At 33.7% G+C, this 11,940-nt stretch overlaps 1 protein-coding gene across 6 annotated transcripts in view; it reads right to left on the minus strand.

Moving 5' to 3' along the window:
- The window catches only part of LOC129266637 (sushi, von Willebrand factor type A, EGF and pentraxin domain-containing protein 1-like), a 38,638-nt gene extending 27,396 nt beyond the window's left edge, over positions 1–11,242 (minus strand). Inside the window, exons 1-3 of one of the 6 annotated variants that reach the window (XM_064104005.1) lie at positions 10,960–11,160; positions 6,409–6,473; positions 2,677–2,995 (exon numbers count right to left, since the gene is read on the minus strand). The gene's annotated coding sequence lies outside the window, so the exon portion shown is untranslated. Of the gene's footprint in view, positions 1–2,640; positions 2,996–6,408; positions 6,474–10,959 lie in introns of all 6 variants that reach the window. The other 5 variants (XM_064104006.1, XM_064104003.1, XM_064104004.1 and 2 more) reach the window with 5 other exon arrangements.
- Positions 11,243–11,940: the final 698 nt, after the last annotated feature.

Consider the following 11,940-nt stretch of genomic DNA (forward strand, 5'->3'; position numbering starts at 1 on the left):
ACTTTTTTTTGAAAAATATTCAAAATGTTTACGTGTCAAAATTTATCACAAAATTGAATTTTCGTTTAAAAGTGTTAAAATTTGTGCTCGCTCGCAGCTTCTTATAAATCGTACGTGATACGACATATCGGGCCACCACAATTTTTTTTCTCTCATTACACATCTGTAGAATAGTCTTCTTTTTGTTTCCTTTGTTATAAAATAGTGCCCTTTACGAGTGAAAATGTGCAATTTTCCCTGTCCCCCCCCCCCCCACTTTCAAATTCGCTCCGCCGCCTCTGAAGAAAGGAAGAAAATTTTCAGCTGCTCTATATTAACCAGTTTAGTCATTTAAACTACCTCGAAGAATTTGTAAATGAAAATACATAATTTACTGGTTCAGTGGTTAATCACCCTGAACTTTTTTTTACAAGTGCTAACTTTGAATAAATTAACATTTTATACAATGTTTGCGGAGCTTTTTATGTGCAATGATAGGCGGATTTGTTCGTTGTGTACAATAAGGGTCTATTTTGACACCAGGAAACAGGCATATCTAAAGATTTGTTGAACTTGATTTACCCTGACATAAACATAGCCGACGGACTAGTAAATACATCGTTTAAATATTATATAAACTTAAAGAGATCACGCGAATGTTCGTTTACAGGTTAAGTAAACCATCAAAACAAACATCGAATGATATCATCTTGTCCAAGCTATTTAGATAACTGTTTTAACAATCGTTGTTTGCATGATCTGGTCTAACAACCTAAAATAGAACGCATGCAATTTGTGTTAATACAAGTCGTGAAACGATCGCAAGAAAAACCATCAGAAACAAAGAGGGGGCGATTAACTAGCCGATGAACTATGATAATTTACATAATTAAAATTCCGCAAAACAATATTTGTATGTAGATCTTGACCTTCTTGATCAAACTTTTGAATTATTTTCCCCGCTTTGCGGAATATAAAAAGTAAGTTCACCAACTGTTTTGTATACGATCATTATTGCAAAATGCTATTTTGTACACTTGATTTAAAAAAGTTTTGCTTATTCGACTTGACTTCATTTATTACTGTTATCTTCGGTCTAGAAAATCCCTTTGATATGACGCTTCGTGGTGACTCCCTATTAAAGGGGCATTTCGGGCAGAAGAGAGAGAGAGAGTAAAATTCGCTGAAAAAAAATCTGACTTGAATAAAGAGGGAAAAATCAAACGAGCATAATGCAAAAAAATAACCGAAATCGGATGTAAAATAAGAAAATTATGACATTTTGAAGTAAAAAAAAAAGTTAAGCTCATAACTCAATGACATGCAAATGAGAGAGTCGATGATGTCCACCACTCACTATTTATTTTATTGTTTGAATCTTACAATATTTAGATTTTTACCAGTTTGACATAAATGACAAACTTTAACTGAACAATAAAATGTTATAACAATGGTAATATCACATGTTCACGGTGGAATGAAAATTTATTTCATAGGAAAATTAGAATATTTCATAATTATTATAATATACAAAATAAATAGTGAGTGAGTGATGTCATCAGTTCTCTCACTTGCATACCGACCAGGATGTGCATAATATCTGGTTTATGAAATTGAGCTAAACTTTAAAATTTCATAACTTTGATGAAATTTTCAGTGTTATCCTCATTGAATTCGTCTCTCTTTCTTCAAATCAATTTTTGTTGGGGTTGACTTGTCTTTTAACGGTATTTTTTTTTCTCTTTAAACCTCTTTCGAGGGACTTTATTTAAATCTCTATAATACAATTTACAAATCACAAAGTATGTACAGTAATCAAATTAATCAATCAATAAATGAGTTCCAGCAATTTGTCAATTTCTTTTGTATCCTTATTTTTGGTAACATATTTTGAACTTAAATACCATCTTAGTTTCATTTTCAAATTCATCCATAATCTATTTACATTAACAAAGTAATAACCCTTTTTCATACTCGTTTCAATATAATTTCTAAAAATGGTGTATTGAGTAAAATTCAAAATTATATTAATTAACCAGTATTTCGGTTCCTGTATATTCCAACCTAAAATTACTATATTTTCATTAACACAGACCTGTACTTTAGAAACAGAAATAATTGTGTCTTCTACCATTTTCCATAGAGGTTTTATATTCTCACATTTTATCAACATATGCATAATTGTTCCTTAAGTAAACAAAGATTACATTTATCATCATTTTTTAAACTCCATTTAAATAAATTTGACTGGGACGGAAGTATTTTATGCAGGAGCTTAAAATTAAATTCTCTAACCTTGTTATCTTTTATTTGTCTAAGTTTAAAATACAGGACTTTGTCCCAATTAATTTCTCTCTGAAGTCCAAAACATAAAGAACGGTCTTTTAATGGTATAGTGCGCATGCGTAAATGCATGACACACACAACGCGTACAATGAAATCGATTCGTTGCGCAGCATAGAGCACAATGAAACACAACGAACAACCTCTACATGTCAAAGACTTAAATACGATATTAGTGATGATGCCATAATTTGGCAAGTAATATGACTTGTTCAATCACGTTTCTCCATCTTATATATTATTATTATTATCATTTTTTTTTTTTTTTGGGGGGGGGGATGTGATAGATGTTAATAACTATGGAGGTGGCAGGTGTACCAGAACGACCGGGAGAGGTTCCTGAAAGGATCATACTCAATATTGCAAAACACATCAGCCCAGAGCTTGCAGCATCCGACTTCGATGTGGTTCATCGGCTGGGTTCCAAGCGCCAAGCTGATAACAGAGCCCGTCCAATCATCGTGCGATTCACCACAAGACGTGCTCGGAACATCATGTATGATGGAAGAAGAAAGCTGAAGACCCTCAGCACAAAAGATCTTGGATACAACAGCGATGGCAAGATCTACCTCAATGAAAACTTGATCGCTTCCACTAAGGAGCTAATGAAAGATCTCAACAAGGCCCGCCGAGATGCCGGATACAAGTTCTTGTGGACCCAGAATGGCCGAATCTATGTAAGGAAGGATGAGAAGTGTCAACCCATCATCATTCATTCCAGAGAGGACTTTTCCAAACTGTAGTAGGACTATCCTTCATCCATTCCATGTTATTCGATTTTCCAGTATTCTTTTCATTTATTATGAAATTCTCGTCCCAAAATGTTTCGCATTGTTCAATATCTGTGTTATTTTCCGTGGTATATTTTGCATTCCCTCACTGCCCTTTCAATAATGTTTCAATACCAGACATTTTATGGAGGTCATTTTACTTATTTTTGTGTGCAAATATTCTTCATCGCCCGTTAATAATTGTATTAGATAATCTTTATTTTGTTAACTATTACAACTGTAGTATTTTCCGAACTCGAATTTTGGGTCATGATGGTATCAAATCTAAAAAATGCTTTATATGCTTAGCTTACAAAGATTTTGTTTTAAAATGGCAATATATTATATTTCATAATGGTGGATAATATGCGTGATTTCCCCTTTTATCATCTGAATAATGATGATTTCTTATTACTAAATCATCAAGATAAAAGCAATGTTATCTCAAATCATCATACTCCATTTGATAGATTTTCTACTGATATTCTTACAAATAATTTTGATGAACTTCAAGTTGAATTCGATATTCATGATAAAGCATACAATCTTTCCTCTTCTCCATATTATACAGAAAATTCATTCAAAGACTATGCTAAATTGATTGGAGAAGATGATGTTTTTATTTTGCATTTGAATATAAGAAGCGCTAACCAAAACTTCGAGAAATTACGATTATTATTAGAAAATACACAGTTTGCCAATCCCCCAATTATTGCTCTTACTGAAACTTGGTTCACGGAAACCCCGAATTCCTTATGCACCCTCCCGAATTATGATATTGTTATAAACAATAGGAAAAATAAAATTGGAGGTGGACTAGCATTGTATATTCCGTCTTCATTTGATTATGCAATTAGACATGAATTTGAATATATGAATGAAATCATCGAATCCTTATTTGTAGAAGTAAAAATTCAAAAAGATAAGAAAACTCTAATAGGTGTCATCTACAGACCTCCTCAAACTTCTTGTATAGAAGATTTTTTACTTGCTACTAATGAACTTTTGCAAAACGGAGAATTGATAAATAACAATTGTATCATCACTGGTGATTTCAATATTAATCTCTTGACCAGTAATCACTCTTTAACAAATGATTTCCTTGAATTAATGTTATCTTCTACTTTTTTGCCCATTATTTCTAGACCAACCCGTATTACTGATCATTCTGCTACGCTTATAGATAATATATTCTGTAACTCTCATCCTCTTCCGAAAGCTGGCATTGTAACGACAGACATATCCGATCATTTTCTTATTTTTACCCATATCCAAACAATGCAATCACTCGCAAAAATGGAAAAGAAATATAGGATCTGTCGCAACTTTAGTGATAAAAATATTGAACGCCTTCAAGAAGATTTAAGCTCTGTTGATTGGTCTGACGTTTATAACTCGAATGTGAATGTCGATGACTCATTTGACATATTTTTGAAATCTTTCAATGACTGCTTAGATTCTTGTGTTCCTTTAAAGAAATATCGAAATTACGATTATAAACGTGTTCCAAAGCTCCCATGGGTTTCAAAATTGATATTAAGGTCTATAAATCGGAAAAATAATCTGTATGTTTCTTATATATCAAATCCAAATGATATTTCAAGGAATAGATACACGTCTTATAAAAATACCTTAACAACTACTCTCCGAATAGCAAAAAAGAGGTTTTATTCAGAAAAATTAAATTCATATAAAAACGACCTTAAAAATACATGGAAAACAATAAATGGGGCCCTAAACAAAATTAACAAATCTAGTGCTGTTCATAAATTATGTGTAGATGGAAATATGGTTGAAGATACTCAATCTATAGCAAATGAATTTAATACATATTTCTCTCAAATTGGACCAAAGTTAGCTGGAAATATTATGCCTGTAGAAAATTCGTTTAAGGACTTTTTGGATAAACAAAATGAAAGTTCAATATTTCTTACTCCAGTTCATAGAGAAGAATTACTTGAGATTGTATTTAATTTGAAAGCAGAAAAGACTCCCGGTTATGATGGCATTACAAATAGAGTTGTGAAAAACATTATACATTCTCTTGCTGATCCTCTGCTTCATATATTTAATTTATCGTTGCAGCTTGGCCAGGTCCCAAAGAAGATGAAAATAGCTAAAGTTATACCCATTTTCAAGAAGGGAGACCAATTAATCACTAGTAATTACCGCCCAATATCTTTGTTAACTTCGTTCTCAAAAATTCTTGAAAGGATAATTTATAAAAGGACAGTTGCTTTCCTTAAGAAATATAGTATTATATGTAATAATCAATTCGGTTTTAGAGAAAAACATAATACAACTCATGCTATATTGACATTAATAAATAAAATATCTACTTCTTTTGACGATTCTGATCACACCGTAGAGTTATTCCTCGACTTCTCAAAAGCGTTTGATACAATAGATCATGAAATACTATTATGTAAGCTATCAAATTACGGTATCAGAGGGACAGCTTTACAATGGTTTAGGAGTTATCTTACTGATATAATTCAGTTTGTTACAGTAAATGAATCAGAATCTCCAACAAGGCCAGTTTCCTGTGGAATTCCACAAGGTAGTATTCTTGGCCCTTTGCTATTTGTACTTTATGTTAATGATATGAAAAATTCATCTCATGTTCTCTCATTTATTCTCTTTGCTGATGATTCCAATATTTTCTTTACACATCATGATCCACATGTACTTGTGAGCACTATGAATGCAGAATTTAAAAAAGTAACAAACTGGATTAAAGCCAACAAACTGTCATTGAATCTGCAAAAAACTAATTATATGCTTTTTAGTCATTCATTGAAACATCTACCGCATCAAATACTTTTAGATAATACTGAAATCAAAGAAGTGCAAACAACAAAATTCTTAGGTCTTACTATTGATCACAAGCTTACGTGGAATGCTCATATCAACAATATTTGCAAAACTGTGGCAAGAAATATTGGAGTCATCAATAAGCTTAAAAACGCTCTTCCAGCACAGGCGCTATCCATGTTGTATTGTGCATTAATTCTACCATATCTTAATTATGGAATTCTGGCATGGGGTAATGCCTCTCAAACGAGACTCAATAAAGTCTTGCTACTTCAGAAAAAAGTACTGAGAATAATATGCAATATGTCCTTTAGAGCTCATACAGATGAATTGTTTCGTCATAAACGTATCCTTAAAGTCAATGACCTGTACCGCTTGCAACTATTCCAATTCATGTATCAGCTAGATAGAAATAGTGTACCTAATGTCCTACAAAAGAAACTTATGAAAAACAATACTTTACATTCATATAATACGAGACATTCAAATGACTATCACTTACCCAAAAGTAGAACAGTATTTTCTAGCAAAACTGTATTTTTCACAGGACCAAAACTCGGGAATTCTCTGGACAGAGTAATAAAAGAGGCAGCTAATCTAAACCGATTTAAATTACTCATCAAAAAATTTATTCTGAATTCTTATTGATTCAATCAAATATTTTGTGAACCTCATACTTACCCACGGTAGTATTGATTATTTTAAAGTCAATATTTAATTTTGTATATAGTGTAAATACATTTGTGTTACAGTGTTTATATATAATTTTATAGAATTTTGCTGATTATTTTACTCTACTTATATCATATTACCCTTGTATAAAATTTTGATAGGGGGTCTACATTTTACAAGCTTTGCTTTTTAGTAGGCCCCTCCACTTTGTTCATTTCATTGCTACGTTTCAATCCTGTGTGTTATGCATTTTTTTCAGTGTTAAAATGATTTATTATAAATGTACTTTGATGATTGTGGAATATGAATATATCAATAAATAAATAAAATAAATATATTGGATGGCTTTATTACATGGAATACCAGAAATATTCCACTCGTTAGAGCCAATATTTCACGCATCTCACTTATTAATTTTACTCATATGTATATATATATATATATATATATATATATATATATATATATATATATATATATATATATATACTTATATAGAATTATGAAGAGCTCACTTGCAAAATGGGTTAGGTTCATTTTTCATCAAATTTGATTTTTTTTTTCTCAAAGTCTATATTTTTAGTAGCTCTAAAAGATGATACCAAGAAAAGTTGAAATACCTATTAAAAAGTGACCTAAAATGGCAAAGAAAATCACTTCTTTTCAAAAGGGTCCATTTCAGTTTAGTTGCAAAAGGGGTAAGGTCCACACATATTTTTTTTGGAAAAGAACATCTTCAAAAATGAAGACAGGTAGATTTCTTTTATACCCAATTTTAAGTTCTCGTTGTTGGGTATCATGAAAATTCAGTTTTGCATAAGAATATTGCAATATGGGAGAAATGAAAAAAAAATATATTGGAGTGGACCTAGCCCCTTTTGCGACTAAACTCTTTAGAAGAACTCATTTGTCAAAAGGGATCAGGTCCATTTTTCATAAATTCTATTGTTTTCTGTCTCTAAATCTCCAAATCTGATACCAAATTTGAACATTTGAAATTCAAATGAAAACATGAATGAAAGTGGCAAAGAAAAATCACTTTTTTAATCAAAAGAGATTGAATTCATTTTAGTTTGCTTGCAAAAGGGGTTAGGTCCACAATGATAATTATTGAAAAAAATATATATAAACAAATTGAAGACAGGTAGATTTCTTTTATACCCAATTTTATGTTCACATAATAGGGTAGTACATCATGATAATCTAGTTTCTCATAAGAATATTGCAATAAGTGAGAAATGAAAAAAAAATATATTGGAGTGGACCTAGCCCCTTTTGCGACTAAACTCTTTAGAAGAACTCATTTGTCAAAAGGGATCAGGTCCATTTTTCATAAATTCTATTGTTTTCTGTCTCTAAATCTCCAAATCTGATACCAAATTTGAACATTTGAAATTCAAATGAAAACATGAATGAAAGTGGCAAAGAAAAATCACTTTTTTAATCAAAAGAGATTGAATTCATTTTAGTTTGCTTGCACAAGGGGTTAGGTCCACAATAAGATTATTCGAATAAGCGAAGAAGATAGTTTGCGAGAGAAGACAGGTCTTCTCAAAAAACCAATTATTGGCAAGCCATACACGGCCCGCGAAAACAAAGCGCGCCCCTGCGATTCCGCGGGAATTCTCCAAGGACACGCCCCCAGCAACATGTCTGTGATTGGCTGGGCATGTCATGGATGGCGCCGTTACACAGCGCCCTTGGTGACAGCCAGGCAACGGCAACGGGGGCACAGCCTCTACGCTAAAAAGAACCAATGAAATGCATTGAAAGAATTCAGGGACGTGCGCAATACGCGACAGATTTGGAAGCACATGTTCATTCTCAACTAAGCTCTGGGGGATGCAAGACGTTAATTTGCCCTCCCTCCCGCCCATTTAATAATGGTTGTGAGTGGTTGGTTATAATATTGTCAGGGTCGGAGGGTATTGTTTCTGCCTCCAAAAATGTGGTACACATGTTATGAAAAAAGATTGGATGATATAATACATGGTTGTTAATAATTCTGTCGTGATTTTTGTTTATACTCAAATCTGTCAAAGGCGATTGTGCTAATTAATCTAAATGTGGTAATAGCGAATTTTAAAGACGGGGCTCGAGATTGCTCAATGAGCCTGTTTAAGTGCAAGTTGTGCCGGTTACAGTTGATTGAAATAACCTTATATTTTGGTTGGTTATACTGTTGATAGATAACATGGATTTATTTTGGTTGGTTGGCTGGGCATGTGTTTGGATAGAATTGCATTGGTTGCATAGGCTTGTATTAGTTGACTGGATGGGCTTGATTGGCTTGTTGGTCGGATAGACTTGCATTGGTTGGTTGGGCGATATGTTTGGTTGTTTATTATCATAAGGATCCACGCTCTACACGCAAGGCTTTTAGTGGATCCCCTCATTTCCAAACAAGTTCTTGTTAATACAATTGCCCAAATTTTCATAATTTGTCTATAGTTGATTTGTAATTACAATTGTTGTGTATTTGTGTTTATGCATTTAGTGCATATTTGATTTGTACCGTGATTTTTTATGATGTACATGACGGAAGTACAAAATGAACTCGTTTTTATTCGGTTGGATGTGCTTGCGCTGGTTGGGTGGATGGGCTTGCTATGATTGGTTGGTTGGTTATAATGATCATAGGGATTCACGCTCTATCAGCAGATCCTTTAGAAAGATCCCCTCAGTTTCAACCAAGCTGATAATACTATTGTACAAATATTGAAATTGTGTCCGTAGTTGACTTGTAATTACAATTGATATGTATTGTCATTGTTTATGCATCATATCATTTATTATTGATTTATGTTTGTATTTGGTAATGATGTACAAGGTGAACTTAAACTCGTTTGGCTAGTTAGATTGGCTTTACATGGTTGGATGGTTGGATGGGCTTGTTATGGTTGGTTGGTCGGGCTTGTTATGGTTGGTTGGTCGGGCTTGATATGGTTGGTTGGATGGGCTTGTTTTGGCTGGTAGGATGGGCTTGTTTTGGTGTTTGGCCTGATTACTGAGTATTTTTTCTTATATCGGTCAAATTTCAACACCAGGGGGAGGCACTGTATACTAATTATGTCAAGAAAATCGGGACAGGGGAACCCAACTTTCCAAAGTCTCCTGGTTTGGAAGTCCGGCTGGATGTCTTCCGGCAGGTTCCCCTTCCAAGAATTCACGTTCTGGTCTTGAAGCCTCTCCCCCAATTTTATTTCACACATGAGATAATCTTGTATTGAATAGATGATAAATGTAAAGAGGGGAATCCGCACCCCAGGAAATACCTGTCCTGGGATCCCGTTGGATCTCTTTCTTCTGGGAGGTCACGTGACCCGGTTTCCCCCTTAAAATCTGGTTGATTGTGGCTTGATGAATATTGTTTAGAAACTGTGTACTTGTTAAAATATTGTAAATGTCGTTTTAATGATTCTGGTAAAATCCCCCAGAGGCAATAAAGTTGAGAAACGGCAATTTCATGTTCGATCTGTATTTATTCTCGCAATGATAATTATTGAAAAAAATATATATAAACAAATTGAAGACAGGTAGATTTCTTTTATACCCAATTTTATGTTCACATAATAGGGTAGTACATCATGATAATCTAGTTTCTCATAAGAATATTGCAATAAGTGAGAATAAAAAACATGTTTTTTCTCGGAATGGTCCAAAGTGGACCTAACCCCTTTTGCATCTAAACTCTTTATATATGAAATTAGAAATCAACCAATTCTCTACTCTTTATTTTACTTTGCCGCCTGTGAAGTATTGATTTTGCAATTTATTCGTTACATTTTGTCATAAGAAATTGATCCGACGAATCAATAAATCTAACATCAACCGGTAAATTGCAATTCGTCTACTGCCAACTCGTCCACTCACCACATGGTCTACTTTAATGTAGTCTAGGCCATTCCGTCCATCAACAATTCGTCTAACAATCATTTGGCCCAATCATCAGTGTCTAACGACCACTTCGTCTATGACCATTTAGTCTCACAACCGGTTGGTCTAATATCCATTTCAATTTCATCTATATTTTTTCAAAAATGTAACACTTAGTCCAGTTAGACCAAAATGGTATATGGACTAAATGGCTATTGGACCAACTGGGTATCAGGCGGAATGGCGTTAGAATAAATGAAAGTAGACCATGTGATACATGGACGATCTGACGGTAGACCAAATGATAGTAGACGACTTGGCAATTGGGCAAATTGGCATTAGACGAATTTGAAATAAACCATGGAAACCAACCTTCATTAGCACCTGAATCACAATAACCAACACCGCCACCATCACCACCAGCGCCACTATTACAACCACTCACAACACTATAATTAGATCCGCCCACCGTCATCAACATCGTAAAAAAAAAATTTCTACATACATTGCCATGAGATTTAGTAGGCCTATCTCCAGGTTTCCTCGGCCCAGGCACCTGCAGATCCTATTATGTTATCTTTTTCAATCAGAAAGACACGAAGTTATATACCGATGGCGTCTAATATATATTTGTCAGCACCATGTCCATCAACATCTTCTAAGCGGGCAATATTTATGCACATTCAACAAACCTAGATTGAACTCCAAGTACAGACTAAAGATATTCCCATCTTTTGAGCCAGTAGCCACTTTACACCAATCCCCATTTCATGTAGCGCGCATGGACCTGCGTGTGTATCAAAATCTCAATGTCTGCAAACAAGATTACCTTGTCCAAGGGTTATTGTTATGTAATATGAGATAGGTCTACATATCTAGAAACTTCATTTTTTTTTTCGAAAGATGGAACCTTGGGGGGATTTCCCCAGATATATGTAGATGACCTGATACACATTTTTTTCTGACCCTAAGAGGATACTTTAATTTTCATCTGTATTTTTTTTGGCAGCGTTAGCGATTGCTGACGACAGCCTAGCTTACAACGAAAAAGTAAAGTACATGGAAAAACACCAACTTTATCACAGAAAAGAGTATTTGCAGTCATGAAAAACCGATTAACTTTTATTCTGCAGTGCGTAGCACTCGTTCAACAAGATGACCTTCACAGCTATTATTTTTTTGTCGACAAGAATTTATATGAACGTACATTTTTAGCAATGACATTTAGATATGACGACGGACCTTTCTCAGTTGAAAGAACCAATTAAGGTATTTATGCATACACACATAATTATTCTATATGTATGTACATTTGTATACTTATTTACACATGCTGATATAAATACATATAGAAGGAGTATATAAAGTATCTATTACGCAGTTACCAAGTTGAAATTATCCACAGGAAACAATCTTAGGCCGCATTTTTACATGTTAAAAGAAAATTCGTATATAATGGCAGTTTGGATGAAAGGATTTGTAAAAA

Source organism: Lytechinus pictus, chromosome 8, assembly GCF_037042905.1.
Source record: "Lytechinus pictus isolate F3 Inbred chromosome 8, Lp3.0, whole genome shotgun sequence".
NCBI classification, from domain to species: Eukaryota; Metazoa; Echinodermata; class Echinoidea; order Temnopleuroida; family Toxopneustidae; genus Lytechinus; species Lytechinus pictus.